The sequence below is a fragment of the Thunnus albacares genome, chromosome 5 (genome assembly GCF_914725855.1).
Source record: "Thunnus albacares chromosome 5, fThuAlb1.1, whole genome shotgun sequence".
NCBI classification, from domain to species: Eukaryota; Metazoa; Chordata; class Actinopteri; order Scombriformes; family Scombridae; genus Thunnus; species Thunnus albacares.
The window spans coordinates 19,794,827-19,818,333 of record NC_058110.1 but is presented as its reverse complement, the minus strand read 5'-3'; the positions used below and the strand labels follow the sequence as shown (position 1 = coordinate 19,818,333).

At 42.8% G+C, this 23,507-nt stretch overlaps 1 protein-coding gene and 1 long non-coding RNA gene across 11 annotated transcripts in view; one reads left to right on the top strand and one right to left on the bottom strand.

Moving 5' to 3' along the window:
• LOC122982584 (ERC protein 2-like) overlaps positions 1 to 22,253 on the top strand; it is a 156,735-nt gene extending 134,482 nt beyond the window's left edge. For all 10 annotated transcript variants that reach the window (XR_006403498.1, XM_044351980.1, XM_044351985.1 and 7 more), the window contains one exon: positions 20,839 to 22,253. The gene's annotated coding sequence lies outside the window, so the exon portion shown is untranslated. The remainder of the gene's footprint in view (positions 1 to 20,838) is intronic.
• Positions 6,932 to 20,919, bottom strand: LOC122982586. The gene is made up of 3 exons (XR_006403499.1): positions 20,837 to 20,919; positions 13,203 to 13,210; positions 6,932 to 6,943 (listed from the first exon to the last, which is right to left on the bottom strand). It is a non-coding gene; the product is annotated as an uncharacterized LOC122982586 (long non-coding RNA).
• Positions 22,254 to 23,507: the final 1,254 nt, after the last annotated feature.

Sequence of the window (23,507 nt, the reverse complement as noted above, 5' to 3'; positions counted from 1 at the left end):
TTTGCAACTGATAATGTAATTTTAAAGCGATGAAAAACTTTTGTTTGCATTTTGTTCATATTTTAGAAGAAGAATTTGTGAACAGGCACCAAAAATGTGACACATACTTCAGAGCTGTGAAACATAGCTCCTAATTAGCCAGAGCCCCTAACCAATAACGCTTGTCTGCTGAAATTGAAAACCAACATGTGTGCATGTGTATGGGTCAAGATCTTTTTGGGAATACAATTCAAACAGCCATTTCTAGAAAAAACCAATATTTAAAGTATTTATTGTTTAATGCTAATGATATTTCCCAACCAACTGTACTTACACACACCAACACACACACACATGAATGTGTTCATCCTTGGCCAGCTTGAACCTCCTGCTACTCCAGCAAGATACCATGTGTTTAGCAGCACCAAAAACAATGGCTTAGCAGAACCTCCTGCACCGCAGTGCAAATGAACTGAAGTGCAGGCCAGAGAACAAGACCCAAACATGTGTTTGCTTTGTTTTTGCCTTCTAATTACATATACACATAGTTATTTCTCTCACACAGTGCGTGTGTAAAGTGTGTGCACATGGAAACTGTGTGTGTGTGTGTGTGCGTGCGTGTGTGTGTGTGTGTCTGCCTCCCTTGAAACGCAAGGCTTTGTGTCTGGAACTTGTGTGTTTCACAGCAGGCATTCCATTCAGACTAACTCTGTTTGCTTAGGTAATAACTAGGCTTAGCCGTAATTTGTTTGTGTGTATGTTTGCGTGTGCGTGCGTGCATGTGTGTGCATGTGTTTGCGTGTGTGTGTGTGTGTGTGCGTGCATGTGTGTGTGTTTGCGTGTATATGTGTGTGTGCACGTTCAAAGGAATAACTCCCTTGCATTTTACACATTTACACAGACAAACCCGTCCCTTTGAACTTGGAAACAAGCCATCCACAAATGAATGCTTTTTTGTGTCTATTCTTGCGCAAGTCGTGTTTCTTTCTCCCCTTAATTCCCAGGTTTCATTTGCTCCCTCAAGATGGCAATTAGAATAACTTTGGCTGTTAAAAAGGCTTTGCAAAATACTGCCTCTGTGCACCAATAAAGTTCAAATACACTGGTCAGCATCATTTTCATACTGATAGGCCTCATTGATTTTGTGGGAGGTTTTGAAGTGTAACACATACACGCACCACCTACTGAGAGCATATTTCTCCACAATACCAAGGGTCAACAAGGGCCAATAATTGCCAGTTCAGCTAAGGAGTTGCCAGATCTGAGTTGTTGCTGCCAACCTGTTAGTCCAACACCACACACGCAGACACACACGTACTGAGATCACAGCGGGCCAGTTTTATCAGTGATGTCAGCTGTTATGTCAGCTCAGTCAGCCTTACGTCTGCCTCATCCTACCACCGCACACACATACACACATGCATTATCAACTGATGCACTGATGTCAGAGAGAGAGAGAGAGACAGAGAGGGGAGATACTGATTAGATTTTGTGTATTTTGGATGAAGCAGCGAGTTCACAATTTCGGGCTTTCATGCAGTTCAGATGGGCTACGACCGCTTTGTGTGCGTTGATCCTCCAAAATAACTTCAAGTGAGTGCATGTTTTTATGCCTGCATGAGGTCCACCTTTGTTGTACGTGTGTGTCTGTGTGTGTGTGTGCGCGTGTGTGTGTGTGTGTGTGTGTATGTGTGTGTGTTGGTGGGTGGAATGAGGCAACATACCGTGACTTTATCATAGCAAAGCAGAAACAGTATTAACAACTGGTGAAAGATGTTTTGTGGACATTTCTCGGATTCCCTTTTGGTGGAAAAGAAAATGGAGAGAGATGAGAAGGAAAGGGAGAAAAAGAGAGAGAAGTGAAGAGAAGGGGAGAGATGAGAAGAAAAAAGGGGGAGTCAACAGAATAATGAATAGCTATAGATATTTCTGTGGGCTTTAAACTGTGTTGCTGTTCAGTGATCAGTGTAAGCCTCCTTGTAGTCATTCTCTTTGTGGCAGGTTTGAATTTCCAAACACAGGAACTGTTGCTTGATTCCCTCTTTCTTTGTATGTGTGTGTGTGTGTCTCACATTTACACACACATGTACAGATGTTGGATAGTTGTTTGCTTTTCTTGCCAAGCAAAAATGCTTTCTTCTTTTTGTGACCTGCTTTTTGCGTTACCTGACAAGTGTGTGTACGTGTGTGTATGTGTGTAGAAAAATGGAGAGAGTGAGCAAGTGCTAAACCCAGTTCCTTGCCTGAGTGCTGCTGCAAAGGCCCAGGTTGACAGACAGGATTGAGAGTGTCATCCCTGGGATTAAACATAATGAGCAAGATTGACAGACAAGACAACATTGCGCACTTACACAGACATTTACGCACACACATACACTCTAAACACACGCACAGAAAGGTACACAGGCAATTATAGAGAGGTGTATCAAAGTGCTGGGGTAAGGCCCTGTTTAAATGCGTGTGAGCAGGCCATTCCATCATTACCTGCACGCCTTTACAGGGAGGGAACGGGGATTATCTCTTTTTACTTTCACTGTATCATTTTTCCTCCTATATTTTTTCCCATCACCAATCTCCTTTGTCCTCTCTCTTTCCTGTTTCTCATTCGTGCGTTTGTGAGTGTTTATGAGAGTTCATGAACTCTCTTTGAGTCAGGATTGCACTCTCTGGTGTCTGGACTCCTCTGGCTTGCTGAGCCTAAAGATGGCACATAATGTTTGTTGGGCAGATCGTTGCGTGATTTCTGTTCCAGTTTTGGCCAGTTAGTGTTGGTTGTTCGGAGATAAAATCAGTAAGCGTGTGGTTTGCCTTCTTATCATATTCCTGCCCGTTGCTCTTGTGAAGATTAGTTGAAACATATTCAAGTTTTTACAGCTTGTGTCTAAGCTGTCGATAATCATCTTTTTATTTTTCAAGATGATTTTTTTGGGGGGGGGGTATTTTTGCCTTTATTCGATAGTGGAAAGTGAAGAGAGACTTGAAACAGTGTTAGAGAGAGAGGGGGGTATGATATGCAACAATGGACCACAGACTTTGCAGTTATGTGATACACATCTTAACCAGTAGGCTGCCAAGGCACCCCAGATGAATCACATTTTAAAATAGCTGAAAACAGCAAGCTAATGGTAAAATAGTGTGGGGTCCTTTGACTAAGATTTATTTTAAAATCCAGTTCATCAGGTTGTAGCAGCTCACCTGAAGTTTACTTCACACTGATAAGGTCCACTCTGAAAATTAGTTTTAAAGTGTAGCTTTTTTTTTTTTTACTTTCTCTGCCTTTTCCACACAAATTGCAGCTTTAATTAGCAAGACAAACTGCTGTAAATAGATGTCTGTTCCTGTTTATGTATAGGAAATTGTGAGAATTTGTGTTCTTGTGGCATTTCATAGCTTGCCTAACGGCTTTAATCAGACTCTACTTGTGGTCCAGTGTGCTCTTCTCTGCATTTACTCTCTTGTTCAATCTGTTTTCCTTTGTGACTCTCAGGACTGAAAACAAATGTGTAAAACAGTGGTCATTATGTGTTGTGCGTCTCATCTTTGTAGGTTTCAATATAATCTTAAAGGTCTGCTCCTAGTTTATAGCATTCAGTCACAACACACGCGCGTACACACACACACACACACACAGAAATTCAGAAACATATTTGTCCAAACTTATTTTACCTTGCATTCTTTCAATCTCACCCGTTTACCTGTTTGTCAAGGTTTGGGTCTGGAATCCATGTGTGCCACAAAACTTCAAAGGACCTTTTTTGTCAGAAGATCTTGTCCATTTTTAATCTATAATTGCCAAGTGGCAGCTTACAATCTCTGTCCAATCAGATAGCAGCTGATAAGTGTGGCATGTAGCAGTTAGCTTGGCACCCGCCAAGCCCTCCTGGCCCTCCTCCTAGGTGCATGCTTGTCGGCACAATGTGCACTTGAGACTTTGCAAGATTCTTTGAGGGGGATGATCAGCTTTCATCTTATCACTTTGCACAGTGACACTGGCTTCAAAGAGCGCTGGTCATTTTTACTGGCACTGCAGTATGTGTGTGTGTGTGTGTCTGTCTGAGCTATCGACACATTCCCAGCAAGCTGTTCCAGGCTTTAGGACTGTGTTTAATGAAGGCAAGGGCATAGCTTCAAAGAGCTGCAATCCAATCTACATGTGCAGAAGTACACACACACTCATGCACACACAACACACATACATCTCTCCTGGCTAGAATGAATGAAAGAGTTTGAAGTCAATCTCTCAGCCCAGTCTTGTAATGTGGCAGCGTACTTCTTAAACTTTATAAGATGACTGAGAGAGACAGATGAATATCTATGAATGTGAAACTTGTGTGAGAAGGAATGAGAATTTTTTTTTAAAAAAAACATTGCACCAGTTCACCTGTCTTTGAATTCAGAGGTTCACCTGTCTCAACTGAAGGTTTTTTCTGCTATCAGCGGCTCAGATACATCAAGGATTGTGTCTAGTTTTGTGCGCACTTGTGTGTGTTAGTGCATGTCTCTGTGCTGTGGTTTACTCGGGACTTACGAGATTGAAGGTGACATGTGCTAAATTGGAAGAATGATGAAATTTCAGAGCTAATCTGCAAATTGTGGGAACTAAATTACATAAAGCTTAGACCTGGAGGGAACCTCATTCCACATAATATTGCTGTCATTTGTAACAGTCACCTCACACTCAGTAGATTGTTGCTGTCAGCTGAAGAATTTCTATTTCCAAAAGGCAACTTTCCAGCACAAAAGATAAGTCTCACTTTGAGATGGATGCTGATAACTTTTTAAGAATTACCACAATAGTACAACAGTCTTTGCAGAACCTGAACATGAAAACTTCTAACAGTTACAAGTTTTTTTTATGAAAGCAATAGAAGGTTTTTTCTCTGTTTGGAAACATGAGATAGTCCCAGGCCTAGGATTGACCCTCAAACCATTTGTTGGAAATCCTTCATGCTTTAAGGTTTACGAGTGTGCATATGTTTGAGTTTGGATCTTTTAATGTGTGTGTGTGTGTGTGTGTGTATGTGTGTGTGTTTGTGTGTGTATGCACGCACACATGCATAACTCTGTGTCTCTGGTGCCTTTGAGGTGTGTTAAGGTGTGTTTCTCTCTTTGATGTCTGGCATTGGGTTTATAAAAGGGCTGGTTTTAGAGGCACGATTTTTTTTCGAAGTGTTGGTGCATGTATGCGTACCCGTGTGTGTGTGTGTGTGTGTGTGTGTGTGTGTCTGTCGGCCAGCAGAGTGGATGTGGTTCACCTTGCACTGGCCACCTGTAAGCCATCGACAGAAATTAGCCTCTTTAGTCTTGATGGGTTGCAGAACAGAGAAGGAAGGGGCGGTGAGAATGTGGTAGGAGGGCTGTTGGTGGGGGTTTTGGAGAGGTGTGTGTGTGAGTGTGTGTGTGTGTGTGTTGGAGGATACTTGGACGGACAATTTTGAAAACTGCACTCTCACTGCGCCATCATAAGACAGAGAGAAGGGGAGACAAGGTATATACTATACAATAGAACCATTTGTTTCTCATTTGTCTTCACTGTCTGGGGATCTGTGTGTGTGTGTGTGTGTGTGTGTGTGTGTGTGCGTGTGCGTGTGTGCGTGCGTGTGTATATATGTTGTAGTTATTTAGCTCTGGTATTCTGGCCATAAGCCCAACCCTGCTCCACTGTTCTGCTCTGACTCTACTAAACACACACAACCTGGACTCATTACATTCAGTAAACAAGTAAGTCATTAATACCAGCCTGCAGGCTCCACACACAGAAATACAAAATGTATAGTGCATGTGCACACTCAGGGACACACCACCAACCACGCCCCTTCTCACTGTGTCCAAGGCTCCTATTGGCTGTGGGGTTTGGGAGAGACTAGCGAGACTAATGATGTGGTCCTTGTGTTCCTGCTTCCTGTCCTTCGCTGGAGGACTTCCTGTGGCAGAATCATGTCCTGATTACAGTCTACATCTAAGACCCCTGGAGCAGGACTGTTTTGTTCTGATACACACACACACACACACACACACACACACACACACACACACACACACTCACACTCACACACACAATAGATATAGAATAACCTGTGTCCCTCTCGTCAGATATGTGATATTATTGACCAGGAGCACTGGAAATACTCAGCATCTGTGTTTACTTCTCTTTTCTTTTCTCTTTAAGTTTCTCTGTCTGTTTCTGGTTTTCTACCTCCCCTTGTTGTGTAGCCAGGAGGTTGTTTGGTGTGATGAGGGGCTGACTGGCCCTATTGTGTTTTACTCACTGCTCTGCAGCCCAGCCCTGGCACCAGACCTCACAGCTGGCCACTGATCAGCAGGTTGGTTAGTTCTGTGGGGAGAGCTAAACAAACAGTGACTTTTTTTCAATTGTAAAATCAATACAGGTTGACTAGTGTCAAATCTGAGAGCTAGGAAACAAACCTTTTCTTTGTCTGTGGATTTTCAATGAGGTCTACCAGTTACAGAATCATAGCAGCGGTTTTGCTTTTTTAGCCTCGTAGCTAAAAAAACCCACATATTCTTACATCTGCCAACCATTTTGCCAAGAATACAAGAAGATAAGATTTTATACTATCCAGACAGCCATTGGGTTTTAATTCATTTCACTACAGTATGAAAATCGGCTTGCAGAACTAAAACTTGTATTACTGTAGATAGGTGATCCATTATGTCTTTCTTCGTCAAAGTCGCATTCCAGCAACTATTTTGAAAACGGAACATTAGGATAATATGAGATGTCAGAGTTAGTTGCCAAGAAGCACCTTTTTATTGGGAATAACAGGAAAATTTGCATTGGCATTTTTACAGCCTCTTAGTGTGCTTATTGTTTGTCTTCTGAGTTTGATATTCCGACAACATAGCTCATGAACTCAGTGCTTGTTGGCAGCTGACTCTTTGTTGTTGGACCGCTGTCCAATGCGTCACAAAGTAGAATTTCCAAAATGGTCCCTGCATCCAGCTGAATTGCAATGCATCATTAAGGTAAGTGTTCATAGACGGATTACCTGTCTCCACTAAATTTCAAATATCTACAAATTAAATTTCATACAACGTTCATACAATGTTCTCATGACCAGAAACTAACGGTTGCCTGTAAGATCAACAATTAATCCAAAAACATGGGGGATGCTTTAGGAAATGGTCAGCTGTAATGTAAACATGATTTTGATTTGTATATAGAAATTGTGCTTAAAACATGCAAAACATACAAAAGTGTGATCTTATTAACAGGGTTGGGTCCAAACAACTGACAGAAACTGGCGTGATGTAATAATCCCTTACTGTTGTATTAGTAATTTTTTACTTTTTGTTTAGCAGAAACAGCCCTATTATCATGATGAACCATCTCACTGTTTAACAGCTCAGGCCAAGTGTAAAGTTGTCATTCCTCATCTGTGCTTTGTAGAGTGGGAAAAGTGTGTGTATGCTATGTGTGTAGAGCCACTCTCCAAGGGGAAATTGTTAGCAAATGGACTCCAACTGCTGGCCTTTTAGCTTTGCAAACACAACCTGAAGGCCTCTCCACTCAACCCCCCCCCCCCCCCCCCCCCCCCCCCCCCAACCCTCCCACCCGCTACAATCAATTCACCTGCCCAACAACCCGAAGGCTCTTCATCCCTCCGCTCCCTCCCTTCCTTCCCTTCTCCCGTTTTCTATTGCACTCCCACTCACTAAGTTAGACATTTCCATACCTATTCATCATTCCCTCTCCCTCCCTCTCTGTGTCTCCTTCTTCACACACAGAGTCATTCCTGAGTGGGTAAATAGAGTAAATTGGGGCTGACCCCTGAGGTTAGCAGAGGCCACGCTCTCTTTTCATGCCAAAGCCATCTGAAGGCTGATTGGTTGATTGCAGTGCTCTCCGCTTCCAAAAGGCTCCCTTGTGCTGCTGTAATTGCCCTATCATGCCCGCGCACATACATCCACATGCTTATCGCACACACAAATGCGAGCATGCACGTACGTACATGTAGACGCGCACACACACATTCTTACAGCCAAATGACTTAATTGGTGTTAATTGCATAATGACAGTAGTGAATTGGACCTGGGTCAGAGGTGACACAGGTTTGAGTGGAGAGGGGGATGGAGAAAGGATGTTGAGAAGATGTGAGAGGAAGGCTGGCACTTCTAGTCTGTCTCTGTCTCTTTCTTTCTCAGTTCCAATACTAAGCAATCCTTGACCTGATTGCAAATGTTGGCCCATGGGGATGACACACACACACACACACATACACACACACACATACAGACAGCCCTTTGTGGTGTGAAGGGATGCTCTATACATTTAACACAAGGATTCAATTTGACTCAGTCAGCATCTGTGGCTGAGTGTGTGTGTGTAAACCAATGTGTGTGTATTTAACTATACCAGCAGAGTATGTTTGTGTGTGACTGCCAGGGCAGCTGAAAGGGCTCTATTGGTGAAAACGTTTAAGCCATCATCATTAGAGAGTTGTTGGTACAGAGGTGTGTTTTAGTGAAGGACGTAATTGGCCCGTCATAGTGCTGTGTAATCTTCTCATATTCTATGAAAACAGCAAAAGCTATTGGCCATAATGGGCATGTTTAAGGTGGGACCTTCCCATGTTAAACCTTCAGCATCTTAGCTTGATACAGACTGGGACTCAATAGCAGAGAGAGAGAGAGAGAGAGAGAGAGAGAGAGGGTGGGATGTGTAATGATGAGTGTGTAGGTGTGTACCAGAGGGGCCTGCAGTCTCCATGCTCTACTGTACACATTTATTTCCCTTTTATTTTATTTCATGGTTATTTCATGGAAATCACTTTTCTCTTGTGTGTGTGCGCGTGCGCGTATGAATGCAGTTTAAGCCCAGTATATACTGGATTGCGTGATTTCAAAACCAGAGCTTTCTCAAGTGGAAACACTGCCTCGTCTGAGACCAGATTTTTGTGAAAATGTCATTGTGTATATGCATGCATGCGTTTGTGTGCATGATGTCTGGACTCTACTGCAATTAAACGAGTAGGCCTGTGTGCACGTACGCTTGAATCCCTAAGTGTTTTTTTTTTCTGCAAGTGCATGTGTCCTTGTGTGTGTGTGTGTGTGTGTGTGTATGTGTCTGTGTGTGTTTGTGTGTCCTTGTGTGTGTGGGAGTTACAGTATCCCCCATCCTGCTGTTTATAGGAGGGAGTGAAAAGTGATGGAAGGTATGGAGAGAGATGGGCCAGTGATGACATAGCCTTATGTTCACCCCCTCTGGATATGGCCCACTCTATATTAGATCTATCCATCATAAGGCTGCACTCGAGTCCCACATGCTTCCTATACCATTTGTAGCTAGATGTCCACTGTACATGTGTTAGTCTCATCAATGTTCTACTCATATGGTACATGTCACGCTCATACTTGTAAAGTCTGAATGTACTTTGTCCTACCCACTACATATTTAGCGTATGTGTGTATGTGTGTGTGAATGTGTGTGTATCCTGTATTGACTCTCTTTAAGTGGTTTTTCAAAGCTCAGATGATAGATGTATGGTTTTCTACAAGTTCCGCAGAAAGGCTTCTCCACAGGCTCATCTAGACACAAAAGAAGCTGTCACTCTCTGTGTTTCTGATCTCACTGTGTGTTCATTCAAATGTGTGTGTGTGTGTGTGTGTGCGCGCGTGGCGTTGGTGGTTTGTGTGTGCGTGTGTAAATGCCTCTGTGCGTGCCGGAGCTGTCACCTGTTCTCGACGAGGCCTGTCTCTGGGCGAGCCTTTGATCTGGTCGACAGGAGATTCCTACAGTGTGAAATAGCCCCGGCCAGATTTACTCAATGAAAGAGCAGGTCTTAACCACTGTTATTACACCCATTTTTTTTTAAACATCACTTCTTGTTTCTGTCTCTCTGTCTCTTGTTCTCTCTCCCTCTCTTATTCTCTCCGTCTTGTTCTGCCTTTGTCATTTGCTGCTTCCTTACATGTGCTATGAATGTGCTCACAAGTGTACATAAATCTCAAATTGGAGGGGATTTTCTGTAATATTTACTGCCGAAGACATTGCATTCAGTCATAGCTTGAGTCAAAAAGCCACTGACTCATGCAGTCAAAGCCAAGGTTACCCTTAATATTAGTAAAGAACAGGTGTGAAGTAGATGTGGAATTAAAAAGGACAGCAATGTAGCTTCTTCTCTTTATTCTCCTATTATTGTTTCCACACGTGTATAAGGAGAAACTTTTCAACGATGCACATGACATTGTTGCGTGTTTGGGTCGATGTGTAACTGAACAAAGTCAAGAATATGAGAAATGACACATAGTACCTCAGACTGTCTCTTTATTGCTCTGTCTGACAGGAGAGACAAGGGAAACACGTAGTCCCTCACTCCCTCTCTGTCTCTGTGCGCTGACTGTCTGACTGTGTTATTTCTTACAGGTGGTTGGGCGTGTCTGTCTGAGCTGTTGAACATGTGTCAGAGCCCAGGTGGGGAGAGACACAATGTAATTATCCCAGTGAAACACTATCCATGTAACACAAACACTATACACATGTGTACTGGCAGTTACAGGGGCTGATGCTAATTTATTGTGGTGAGCTGTACTATGTTAAGTGTTCCATTCTGCAGGACACTAACAGAAGGGGCAGAGTTGAAGGAACGGGGAAAAGAGGTGGTAACATTTTTTTTTTTTTTCTAATGCAGAATTAGTCTCAGACCGAAAGAGGAGGAATCAGACCTTTAGTGTGGAGCTTTACTGTACAGTACGTAGCAGAGCTGGTTGCCAAGCCAAGCAGCGGGTACAGCGCGGCCGGGGCACCCCAGGGAGCAATCTCTGTTTGCTTAACCACCGCTGGGCACATTTACCACTCAGCTGGCTTGTGTAACCATAGAAATATTATCCAATATAGCGATCACATCTCACTCAAAATACACATTCTTAAGGTTTGAGTTCACTGCCCAACCACTTTAATATCATATAATATGTATCACTAGTTATATTTTTCATCCTCAAGTGTTTATGTGTTACAGGAATTAAAAGCAATAATTACTCCAAAAATTATATATACAAATCTAATTATTGGGTGTGAATTATGCAAATCTTTGCTAAATCACCCTAAGTTCTTATAAGGCTACTGAATCTACTATGCAATGTCCATTTCATGTGTAGCAACTATTTGGGTTGACTTCTCCTTCAACTAGGTAAGTGGACTGAGATGGCTGTCACCCGTCATTACAGCAAACTGGGGGAGAGAAGTGGGGTATGCCAGTTAAACAGAACTACTCAAAGATGTGGAGTAATGTGAGTGATGGTTGAAAGTCACAGCCTGTGACCTGAGAAAGCTCCTACTAAACATCAGCACATGACCTTGCTTGGGAGGCCTGAATTCTTTCAGCCTTAAGCCGATACTATTCCCAGCAACACCCAGACAAATGGACCAAGTTCACACACATACGTTCGCACACGGCAACATTTCATACTGCAAATTTTATGAGTCACTGGAAGTCTGCGCACACCTCACTAAATCACTTTTTTCACAGGTCGTTTTAATGCAAACTATCAACATCTACTTTACTGTCATGATATCAATAAGATATTTGGAACGGCACGTCGGGAGTTTTCGTTATCAAAGTTCAATGAACCAGAGTTGAAAAGTGATCCTGACTTAGCCTGCACATCAATATTCTACATCCACACTTTCATAAACAGAGTGAGGACAGGTTAACATATATTACAGTCCCTGCTCCACTCTATATCACCCCTCGCTATCATAACAAAGAGTATTTGCTTTGCTTGTGCTAGCCAGTGCATCATAACCTGTTGCATTAATCCCACAGCAAGACTAAATGTTAAATGCTGGCCCTGTCAGTGTGGATGGCTCTATCAGCACTTGTTTAATGGGTACAGTGTGTTTCAGCAGTAAATATCACAAAACTATAAGTCGCTTTGTCAAAACTAATGAGGATTATTTACTCTCTATCTGCGCACAGAGCCAAACCTCTGTCACTTTCTACGATGCTTATTTATGATCAGCACTATCTCCCTTTAAGTTTCACTGGCAGGGCCTTCCATAGTGTCGTACAGAGTGCTCCAAAGGTTGTTAAAGGTTCAAGATGGTTGCACAAGGAGTGTCAGTGGTTCTAGTCAGAGTGAAACATTTTCATGTTTAGGGGTTTACAGCACTCTAGAGACCTTTTAGAGTTTTGAGAAGTCTCAGGAATCATAACTGGCTCAGATATCTTAACTGTTTTTCACTCAAATGTGTGTGTTTCTGGCCTCCCTCTCCTGTCAAGAGCCCCTATAGCCTGTTTCACCAAATCTCGCTCAATGTCTTTCCCTCTGTCTCACCCCCACTGCCCCACCGTACACCCTATCTCCCCCCCTCCAGGCTGCAAAGGTGGGTATTTCCCCCCAAAAAAACATTCCTCTTTTGTGATTATCCCCCTTCCTGCTCCTCTCACTGCCACACAACATGCCTGCTGGCAGTGGGACCCCACAGCCTGGCGTACCTACCGCACATACACACACAAACATATAGGCACACAAAAAACACTCGTCTCTATTTGATCTGACATTCATGTGTATTTAAGGAATCCAGCTAAGCTAGGAACGCACCATCATTTAAACCCCAATCAATGTTTTCCTTATTCTCTCTCTCTGAATTTTGCACAGCTCAGAATTGGAGACTTTAAAAGTAACTGTTTGGCATCTTTTTTTTTTAAACATGCTTCCTCACCCTTTAACTCACACACTGACACACAGGTCAGGCTGAGGTAGAGATCACTAGCAGACCACCAGGCATTGTGAAAAGCCTCCCTCTTTATCCCCAGCGTATATCCTATGTATCTAATATCCTGGGGCTATACTGACCCCAGGAGCAGCAAACAGATTCGGCCAACAACATGATTGGTTCTTCCTGAGACCGGACTTACTTAGGTATTAAGCACCACGCTGCAGCTGTGCTAGCACAAACACACTCACTCCACTTGACATCCACCTCGACTTTGTCACTCTGTCTCAAATCCTGTTTGTAAACCCATTTTGCACTTGGTTTAATAAAGAGAAGTAAAATAGGCAGTGCCTGTCCGTGATATGCAGGAAAGAGGCACACACCTTCTAAAGAGAGAATAAACCACAAAACAAAATCTGTTAACCCCTCATCCAAGGGGAACGGATGAATAAATGAACACATTGTTAACATTGGATGGGCAGAGGCTCTAATGTTTGATGACCAAACACAAATCTTAGCTGACTATGTAAATCTGTGCCTGAACTTGTCCACCTCAAATATTTGTAGCTACTGAATAGACATTATTATCAGATTTTGTTGATACAAGTGTCCCGCACACACTCACACATACTCACACGTAAAGATTCATAGGCAAACACACACATATCCACGTGCAGGCGCAGGTACACGCAGCAACACACACACTTACAATATGTAAAGGTGAGCTTGTTTTTCCTTCAGAGCAGATTGAGATCTGACGGATCACATTTATTTGCTTAACTGGTTCAAGTGATCCTAAATAGATCCGAGATGACCAAACCAGACCAAACCAAACTATTTTAAATCCAAAAGTCCAGCTCTATTGTCTCTGTGCCCATTTATAGCAAGCACACATTCACACACATTCACATATTAGGCTCATGTTCAAAAATCTCTGTTGCTATAGCTCAGATGACGCTCAGAAATCACACTTTTTCTTATTCATCTGTGTTACGCCCGTCAGTCAGGCAGGGACTTATAAAACACAAAGTGCAGTTTTCATTGCCTGTATTCTGTCAAATTTGTGTGGTCATTCTCCACTTTTAGAAATTCAGTTTCTATAGAAAAACAGAACAGGGAAAAAAAGATGCTATGTCTCCAGCCTGGTATGTTAGAAGGGCAAATCAGTTAAGAGACGGAACTGAACTATGGGCAATAAAGAACAGATGGAGAAACAGTGAGTCTGTGGGCAGTGAGAGGGAGGAAGAGACTTGCTGGGTCAGGAGTAAGGACTGATGGGTCAGTGGAGTTGGTGTCATCTTGAGAAGACATCAAGAGGAGGGTGGAGCATTAATAGCGCACCAGGAAGCAACAGAGGGGTGACTACTTGAATGACCATAGCAGTATTTTTTGGGGACATGCACACACATAAACATAAATATGAAAAGGAAGAAAAAGAGGTAGAAGATAAGAAACATTTATGGTGCATAAAATGTGTTTCTGTTTGCTGTTTGTGTAGCAGCAGGACTTTCACCGCTTGTCTGGCTCGCTGTCCTTCTTTTCCATCTTTCAGGAACAAGGTCTTGACTCCAACCCACACTGTATCTCCTGCATGGAAACTTTCCTCCCTTATAAAACACAAATATGAATTATGACATCATGTTAGACATGTCTTTTGCCCACATTTATGTGTGTGGGCGTGTGTGTACACTCTTTGTGTTTAAACGCACAAAGAAAGCCAGAGAGAAAGTCTTAACGTATGCGTGTTTTTCAAAGTGAACTTCTGTAAACGTGGTGCGTGTGTATGCATTTCAGGGTACTAGGTCAAACCTTCAAAGCAAAATGAATGCCACCACACACCCACACCCCGCACACCAAGCCCTCCATCTTCCCTCCCATACCCGCATAAAGAGTGCACCATAGCTAGACTTGCATCCACTTTGGGGTTTTTTCTTTTTTCTTTTTTCTTTTTTTCCGAATGGGGGTGAGAGGCTGTTACCGTGTCAGTTGGCATGGCCTCTTATCAGACCATCAGACTACCCTCAGATTCTCTTTCCAGATGGAGGTGAGATAGGGCTCCAGAGGCCCGGACCCCCGCAGACACTGAGAGCATGGAGGCCTCCCCTGATCTCCTACCTGATGGAGGTGCTTTAATGTGGGCTCAGGTTTCACTTGTCTCCCCTGCCTGGCTGGGCCTGTGCTGGTGTCTGGATGCAGGCGCGTTCAAGGCTCTGCGGCCTGCGTTCCGATGGGCCGCCGCTGCTCCACAGTGAGGTTTAGCTCCAGGTCAAGGTGTTGTTATGGGACACAAGCTCACCAGGATCCCCACGCTATTCTCACTGTGAAAAATCGGTACCGTGGTGGGTTGTATACACAGCCATACAGGCACTCACAGGCATACTGTTTGACACAGATGCAGCTGGTCCACAGTAGAGTTCTCGACATTTCTCTCAATAACATAAACACTGCCACTCATACTGTGCTCAGAGCGAGAGAGGGGAGAAGAGAAAGAATCTTGTGATTTAAAAAAAAAAAAAAAAAAAAAGGCTGAAAGGAGTAAATGAGTGAGATTAGTCGGAGATGAACTTCTGAGTGCTAAGAGAGACAGATCAAGAGAGAGAGAGTGGGGGAGGAGGAGGAGGAGGAGGAGGCGGAGGAGAGGAATTTGGGAGCCAGGAGATAGAATTCCATGCACCTTTTATTGTTGTTGCGCAGACCTGTATTTTGGACCTGCATGAACATTATGCACCTTTTATGAACATAGTTTCTTTTTCGCCTTGGGGCATTTAACTGATAAATGAATATTTGAACATGTTGTGCCAATTATATTTTTCTCCCTCCCTTTTTGATATCTGTGCCTTTGTAGTGTGTGTGTGTGTGTGTGAATCTCAACATGCACTTAAATGTTCGTTACTCAGTATAGTACAGTATAGTACATGTGCGTGTTCAGGGGTGCTTGTGTCTGTGAGAGCAAAATGTCAAAACAACCTCCACATTAGGAGTAGGCACTGCAGATTCCACCCGTATCATTTGTACATGGGCACACCTTGGCTGGACTCAGGGAACTCACCACCATTCCACACAGAGCCCTCCATCATTCCTCAAAGGATTAGAGACAAAAAAAAAAAGAGAGAAAGGGAGAGGGGGAGAGTTGGAGGGAGGGGTTACTCTTTTACCTTTCGAAGAGGCAGAGTCTTTTCTATAATTTAGGTGAAGTAATAGAAATAATAGAAGTTTTCAAATTGCTACCAGTGTCTCCTTCTGTGTTTCTCTCTCTCTGTCTTTGTCAATTTCAAACCAGATGTCACTTTGATGGAGCACAAAGAGTGGATGCACGCTAGTGAAGCAGTGTTTGAGGGAGAAGAAAGCTCAGAAATGGCACATGTGAAGTATACTCACTTACAGATGCACGCTGCCTCTCTGTGGGAGTTTAATGAGATTGATGCGTGAGATATATGTATTTTTTTCATCAACAGTCAACTCCACCTAGTGGTGTTTGTGCTGAACAGATTTCTGGCTGCAGCGAGGTATGAACTGTGAAGGGGAACATTACACCGGCAATTGTTTATCTGCGCGGAGTCAGTTTACCCTGAAATTGTTGGAGAAAGGAGGATCGATACTTAAGTTGTGGATATGAATCCCTAAAAAGCTACAAACTGTGTAGATAGTGTTGCCTCTGAGATCTGGCTCAGTGCCTTTGTGGCACGGACTGTCCATTGCTAGAGAGTAGTTGTAGACTGTGTTAGTAGGTCTCCTCAGCACCTCTTGGCCTGGCATCTGCGAAGCTTGCTCACACTTGCTTTCACCCAGCATGTGTTTGCTCAGATGAAGGAAATTATGTAATTAGCCTGTGAGGGATTGTTTTCTTTCACTCTTTACCCCCCCTTTTCTCCTGCGCTCTGTCTTTCTTTCCCTCCCTCTTTCTTTTTGCTCTCGCTCTCTCTCTCTTTCTAGTCCTATGACAGCAGAAGATGGTTCCAATTCAATCCGTGCCACACCTTCCCCTTCCTTCATTAATTACTGGGGACCTTCAGTGGAAGAAAATGAGCGCTTGTCATACAGAGCCATCTTAACTGTTGAACGGCTGCTTTGTGAAACATCAAAGAGGGAGCTGGAGAAGTGTGTGAGGGAGTGGAAATGGAAGCTTCGGGTGTGCGGGGGGTTGTGTCGGGGCTGGGTTTGGTTGGGTCGGGTTGTGTGCTGGGAGATGGGTGCAGGGGTACACACGGGCAGTATGGGGGGGAGGAAAACCTGGCATTTTGCTCTCTAATTCCAGCCAGCCTGGAGCGCTAAGAAGGGCCTCACTGTTGCTCTCTGGATCAGCCAGGTATTGCTTACATAAAAAGCAAGTGAAAACAGCTGTAGGGATAATTAGCTTGATTCTCCATTACATGCCATGAGGGCCAATAACTAAAAAATGGAGTTTTGTTTGGGTTAGAGCTGCAGCCCCAACCAGGAGGAAGTTGTAAAAGTCAGGCAGAAAAAAGAAAGAGAGGGAAAAAAGGGAGAAATGTAGGGAAGAAAGAGCGAGCTCTTGAAGCAATTGTTACAGAGAAGATGTTCTCTCTTCCTAGGACGACTTGATGTAGACCATATTTTTTAAGGGTTTTAAAAGGCTATGGTTTCAAAATGATTGGATGGGCATGTGTGCACAGATCTGGATCTTGTTTTTACTCATCTAATATGTAATCTGAGTTTCTAGTTCATGGGAACGTGTGACATCAGATCAATGATTTGGAACTGGACCAGATTTTAAGTGCTTTTTATCACATTTGCTGTAATGGATTACCTTAAACACTGCACCATCACTGAGCACGCTGAATCACCATTACAGCATAGACTCCACATTCAATAAATCAGACATATGATAAGAGTGGTGATATGTTTTGTCATTGTTTCCATTGCAGGGCATTTTGTCATAACTGGTTTTCCTCTGACCTTCTTTTCCGAGGTTAAATAGAACATCCTATCTGAAAAATGATGTTTTCTGTGGTCACATACTAGGTCTGTATTCACAAAGTATCTCAACAATTTCATCATTTACTACTCACACAAAACAGTTAGAAAGCCAGTTCAGTTTCTAGTTGTCACTTCTCTCTCCCTTCCTATATTTCACCCCCAAAATCTGCCCCATTCATACCACCGAATGGCTGGTTTTACATCTCTCCTCTCGGTAGGGTGAGGTGAAGGGGGGCAAATCTTTGTACTAGTAATTGAATTTGGTGTGTTTCTCTTTTTTCTGTAGGAGTGAAAGAACACCGACCACAGGGTAATTCCAAGTGAAAGAGCAGCACTTTAACATTGGTGGTCCCAAAACTCTGCAAGGATCCATTTAACAGGCAGTTTATATTAGTAGCACTTACAGACAAGAAGGGGTTTGGCTGCTCACATCCAGACTCTCAGGTTTGATATCCATCCCTTATGACGAAGACAGACAGATAGACAGAAAGACAGACTAGTACATTTCTTGAGGATTTCACCTCATTTAGATTACCTGGAATTTCAACAGGGATATTGTGCATGTAGATACACAACACTGGTCGCTGGTCAATCTTAAAGACAATATACACTCTGTTTAATTAACACAGGGGTACCAGGCTGTGTAAATGGGTTTTCACCCCCAACTAGAACTCTGTTTCTGCAGTGGACATTTGCAAATGTTGGTAAGCCAATCATTTTCCTGTCTCCAGAAGCAGACTAAACCAGTATTAATATGAGAAAGTGTTCACCCTGTCTGATCCCATCATCAAGCACACTGAAAGTGGAGTAGCGGGAAGGAGGATGAGGGTTACGCAGGGAGTAGAAGATAGGAATGGCTGATTGGAGTTAGAAGGAGATGATGGCAGAGTGCTTTGAGGGAGAGAGAGAAATGATCGTTCACTATTTAAATGTACAATTTTCAGTTCAAGAGGACGGTATAATCGTGATCTAAATCCAAGCAAAGCACAAAAGAATCGTGTGTGTGTGTGTGTGTGTGTGTGTGTGAAGAGGGAAATCCATTAGCAAGTGTGCTTTTTCCCCTCCACTAAACCTACTTTAAGTGAAGTGGCTCAATATGATAATGGAAGGGTTGCGTCTGATCTGTCTGAGTGAGTGTCAAGTGTTAATGTTTTAGTTTTATCAGTAGTCATTCCTGTGTGCATTCAGGTCAGAGTTTGGATATTACAGTACAATTTATCACATTCCTACCCATCCAGTCCTCATGCAGCCTTACTGCTGCACATCGCATGTTTGATCAATGAAATCTCCATGTGTGTTTACCACTTTGTGGCTAATGTCCTCTTGTGCACATCACCTGCAGGTATTTTATATCATCACCATTGCAGCACTTGAAAAATATCCAATGGGACAAGTGATTTAATGGAAAAGTCTGAACACGAACAGACAGAACAGCTTGTTTAATCTCAGTTGTTTTTAATCAAATGAACTCACTTCGAAATTTAATTTGAATCCAATGTCAGTCTTCTTTGTTCCTTGTAATTTCTTAAAGAAGTGGAATGGTAGCAGTGAAAAGGGCAACCACACACAGTTGGAGCTACTTTGAAAAACAGTATACAACTCGGTAAAATGTTCTCTTTGTGCACTGCAGCATAAGTGTGGCTGGCTTTTCTTTTTTTTTTTTCTTTTTTTTCGCTGCCTTTAGCAGCTGATGATGCAGAAAATTGTGGACAATGACCTTTGGGCTGAAAAGGCTTTAAGCAGCCTGTCAGAGCCATTTGAGCTCACTAAATTATCCAGAGCATGGTTCTAGCTTTCTTGGCTGATATAATATGCTTTGCTTTGTCACATGTTTCTAAAGCAGACACAATCACGACCGCAAGTGCAGCACTTTAAACTCTGGAACATAAAATTCCGTATAATTTTAACACTCTGTCACAACTCGCTGACATGCAAAATAATCACGGGCCGATAAGCGTACACACGTTCATGACCACATAGCCACACATACTTCCTCATTAACAACGCGAACACAGACGTCACAAGTGAGTTTGTGTGGTGAATGCGTCTGTTGTGTGGAGGTAGTGAGGTGTTGACAGAGAAGAAAGAGGAGCAGTCTTCAAGCACATCCACAGGCAGGTCGTGCTCTCTATTATGCCCTGCCGGGGGCCATATTTGTTGATTCTCTAGCACCAAATCATTAATTTAAGTGCAGACGACGGCAAGGAAACTTGAGAATGGCGTCCAACACACATACACAAATTCACACACACACACACACGAGCGTGTACATGTGCAGACACACATTTGGACACACGTAAAAGCAGGCTTACATGTACACACACACACACAACTTGTGTTGCATAACAAATGATGGCACTTTAATTGCTGTGCCTGTTTATTTACTCCCGGCTGTAATGGATGGTCCTTCTTTGCCTGGCAGCCAATCAGAGTGAGACAGGAAGAGTGTGACCAGCCCTGCAGAACTGGACACATTCCATGCAATTTGACATTCCTCTTCATACTCAATACACTCTTAGTTAAGATGTATCCTTTAAACTGGTGACACTCTTTCGTTCAAGATTTGACAAGAAGTCAAATCATCTCCATCTAGCACATTCCCCAACTTAACCCGTGCATATCTCTGACCATCAGCATACAAAGTTTTAAGTTCATTCGCGCTGTCCTCTCTGAGTGACTGATGATAACGTCTTCGGTGATTGGTAGTTATTTTGGGGCCTGTTTGCTCAGCCAATGAGGCGCCCCCAGCGTGCTAGACATACATCATTGTTTCTGTTTTTTTCACAACCTAACCCTCAGGAAAAAAGTGAGTTGTTGCTGACTGCTGTGCGGCCTGAATAACAGACACATTCCAATAGTTTTTTTTTTTTTCTTTTTTATTAATGAGCACTTGATGTTTGGGCTGCTGCCAACCGCATTTAGAGCATTCTTAAGGAGCACTGGAGACTCGCCCGACAGTTAGAGGAACAAAATGGTCAAGCTATAGCTAAGAAAACGAAACTATCTCAAACTATCTACGCTGGTCCTGATTATCTGAGTTCTCTTTGCTCATTAACAAGCAATGTAATTGTGTGAGGTAACTTTTTAGGACACGACTGAGGAAATTAAAAACAACTTAAGATCTTTGGCTTGAATCTTCATACTCCTGTGTGGATTTTAGCATTTGTTTTTCTTTTGTTTTTTTCTAATCTTTGTGCGTGACCTCTCACACTAATGCTTATTCTTGCTTTTTCTTTCCACAGCTGCTTGGAGAGCCAGGTACCAAGAGGCTCAGGAGTTTCAACTGCAAGCTACACACATTCAACCCACCGTCACCACATATAAACACACATAAACAGATATAGCCTACACACGCTCCAGGAGCCACCATTGCAATGCATTTCTCTTCTTCACTGACAAATGCCATGGCCCCATTGTGGGTGAATGTCCCTCATCAAAGCATCAGTCTTCAGTGTGGAGCTTCAAGGTATTGGCAAGTGGTCCGCTGCCTTCATTTCCCTAGCTGTTTTCAATAGACTGGGAGCTGGATTCATTTTACAGTACTGCGGTGCTACAGAGCTCTGGCTTCACATCAACCGACAATCACTCCACCACTGTCGACTACTAGTGTGGCTAAGCTGAGCCAGCGGAACTAGCCGTAAACCCATGCCAAGCCCGGACTGGTTTATGGTGGCATGAATGTGTTTACTTCTACAGCTAAATGTCGGGACTTTTGTAAATATCACAACATGGACCTCAAAATCCACAATCCACCGAGACCTTCTTGATGTACCGTGCCAAAGGAGATGTCCCTGTCTGCTGAAACAAATTACTGAAATGCGACTGCATCTGAATCATTTCTGATCCAAGACTACCAGTAAACCACCCTAGTTACTCATTTGCTTGTCTATCTCCTACTTACTGCGGAGAGATCAACAATAAATGGCATGTTTAGGCTGAAGATGCCCCACAAAACAGTTTGAGGATCAGCTTACACCTTCTCTAAAAATCAGGACCTTAATTAACAGGAAAAGAAATAAAGCTGACCTCAAATCAGCCAGCTTACTGTAAGAACAGTCTGTTTATACATTTCTCCTTGTGTTCCTTTTAGCCTGCTGTGCATTTGTTTAATGAACCAATATCATGTTCTGTTTGCTTTTCTACATCCGAAACAGTTTTGAGTGCCACTCTTTCTTTTTTTTGTCTGAAGTTGTAACAGCTGTGTGTGACTTATACTGATGAGTGATGTGTTATTTTGTTGTCTATTTATTGATCCTGTGAATCTGAGTGGTCTAATCTGTTTATAATGAAGTGACTTGCGTTTTACAGCACTGTGTCGTTACTTTTTTCACTGTACTGGAGCTTGACCTGAGGTGACGATAATGTACAGTATCGTTGTGTTTTGATTCAACTGTAAAACAGTATTTCCATCGGGCCCTTACCTAATATGTACAGTTTTTGTACTGTGTGTGTGTGTGTGTGTGTGTGCGCGTGTGCGTGTGTGTGTGTGTGTGTGTGTGTGTGTGTGTGCATGTGTGGTTTCGTGCTGCTCTCATGATTGTGATGACTGTGAAAGTTTAGGGGTAACGCTATTCACCCTTGACTTGCTCTACAGTGTTTTGCAGTGGTCAGCTTGTTTCTGTTGTTTGAATAAAAGTTGTTTGCATAAGAACACCAACATGTGTTTTATCAGAAAGACAATAATGTGAACATTGACATCGACAGTGTTATTGGTAAATTTGAGTGCAACAATGGGTATTTTCACAAGATTAAAGTTTCACCGCCACTAATGGCAACTACAACAATAGACTCTTGCACTGCCCAAGAAAGAATTCTTCCCAGTTTTCATGGTCTACCAATTCTTTCTCTCTCTCTCTCCCTCTCTCTCTCTCTCGCTCTCTCTCTCTCTCTCTCTCTCTCTCATAAACTCAGCCAGATGTTGCCCAGTTTTCTTCCTAGGGGAACAGGGGGGTGGGTGGTTGATGGAGAGGGGGTGGGTGGTTGATGGAGGAGGGAGGGTAGTGAGACATCGTGAGGGAGGAGGGGGATTAGAAATGTGGCCGAGCATGTTTTAAGTGTGCTTTAGCACAGTCGCGACCCCTCAGCATCCACCGCGGTAACATTAGCTGAAAACAGAACTCGTGCGAGATTTGCAGGCACTTCACACTTAATTCAGCCACAGGTATTCGCAGTCATATGTGAATGCAAATGTCGTATGAGGAGTTTCATTCCTAAAGTGCTCGTTTTTGAAAAATCTGACAGAGTCAGAAAAAAAATATGTCTCCCTCTCTCTCTCAGTTCAATTTCAATTCAATTTGCTTTATTGGCATGACTGCATACAATACAACTTTGGCAAAGCATATTAACACCAACTATACTACTCTCTTTCTCTGTCAAAGCATTATGAGTCATCTTAAAATACTGGGGGATTGAATCAGCTGTGTATTTTACTACTGATCATTTTTTATGATTGTTTTTCACTGCACACACACTGTTCAGAGTTGTAAAATGAAGCTCTCGTACAGTTCTGTTTTGTTTTTATACACTAGGTAATAAAAAAAAATAAATGCATCACATTGTGTCCATATAAAGTGCATCAGACCTGCAGCCTGGCTGCATGCTGTAGCCTAAATGTGGGACTGAAGCCATAAAGCTGAGTGTGCTGAATCATTCTTCATCACATATTGTCAGTTAGACTCCCTTCATTTAAATAAGGATTGAGGGACTCTTATTGATTTTAAATGAGATCTTATGCTACAACAAGATTAGTCAAATAGGAATGTCTGATAACTTATTTCTCCCTCTCGTTCTCCTCCCTCACCTGAGGCAAAAGTCTCTCTTTGGGCACACAGCCAGATATTCAAGTGACTGCACCCTTCTATTAATTTTTTTAGCATTGTTTTACATCTTTTAAAGACTGTTATTCTATCTC